Consider the following 1,553-nt stretch of genomic DNA (forward strand, 5'->3'; position numbering starts at 1 on the left):
CTACGGCAGTCCACTGGGTTGTCATTTCGTTTGATAGTACCGGGAAGCCACATTCCAACTATGAAGCTATGGCCTGACCCCAGGTTCTGCCTCTCCTATTCCTGGAGATGCTGTAGCTAGTAGGGACAAGGCATATTTCTGAATGGCAAAAGACTCTCTTCCGAGATCCAGGGCATCATCCAGAGTGGTGGACTACGATTAGCACTGAATAAGGGATTCTGAGAGTTCCTCGAATCAACTGTTAGGATTTAGTGAGCACTAATTCATTCATTCAATCATATTTATTGAGCGCTTACTGTGTGCAGAGCACTGTATTAAGTGCTTGGGACCATATACTACAACAGAGTCCATAGACATGTTACCTTATAGAGGGGCAGCATGGTCTCGTGGATAGAGCACGAGCCTGGAAGTCAGTAGGACCTGGGTTCTAATACCAGCTCCGCCACTTGTCTGCTGCGTGACCTTGGACAAATCACTTAACTGCTCTGTGCCTCCAGCTACCTTATCTGTAAAATGGGGATTAAGACTGTGCGCCCTATGTGGGATATGGACTGTGGCCTACCTGATGAACCTGTGCTATCTACCCTACCAATTAGTACAGTGTCTGGGAAATAGTAAGGTACAAATACCATTAAAAGCCAACAAACACACAAAAACGATATGTACACAAATTTATATGTACAAAATTCTAATGGGTGGCTATGAATACAAAAATGATGGAGTAATAGCATTATTTATTGAGCTTCCACTAGACACTCTGCACTGTACTAAGCACTCAGGAAGTAACAGTGCTTACTCTTATCCCACAGTGCTTACTGTTATGTGTGACAAACAGTGAAGTGACACGTTCCCTGCCCAGGTGGAGTTTACACTCTCATAGGGGAGAGAGACATAAAATCGTGTAATCAAAGTAACTGAATGTAAAATTGAATCGCATATACACAAAAGTGCTCAGGATGGTGTAAATGAGTGTCAAGTGGTGGAGGTGGCTGGTGGATTTGAAAAACTTGGAGTGCAAGGAACTAATCTGGAAAGGGTTTTAGAGAAGGTGAGATTTTAAGAGGGCTTTAAAGACGCGGAGGGCTGTGATCTGGTGGATTGGAAGAGGGGAAAATTCCAGGCAAGAGAAAGGATGTAAGCAATAGATTGTAAGCTCCTTGATGTCAGGGATCGTGTTCAAAAACCCTATTGTATTTTATTCTCCCAATTGCTTGCTACAGTTCTCTGCACACAGTAAGCACTAAATAAATACCACTGATCAATTGAAGCAATGGGTCCTGAAAGTCATGGCATGAGTTGAGGGGAAATCTCAGTTGTGAAGCCTCCGAGAAACCAAGATTGATGTTTGTTCCATTCTCTTCAGCAATAAAATTTGCACCATTTTCAGAAAAAACCCTTCATGATGGATAGACCGAAGCAAGGTGGGTTCATGGTCTTTAAATTCAGCTGCCTTATTCTTGCTTCAAAAAGCTCCTATCTCAACTCCCCATTTTTCCTTTGCCAGATGAATTAATAACCAAACGGTCTTGGTGTTCAGAGTCCATTGCTAATGC

This window comes from Ornithorhynchus anatinus, chromosome 8 (genome assembly GCF_004115215.2).
Source record: "Ornithorhynchus anatinus isolate Pmale09 chromosome 8, mOrnAna1.pri.v4, whole genome shotgun sequence".
NCBI lineage: Eukaryota > Metazoa > Chordata > Mammalia > Monotremata > Ornithorhynchidae > Ornithorhynchus > Ornithorhynchus anatinus.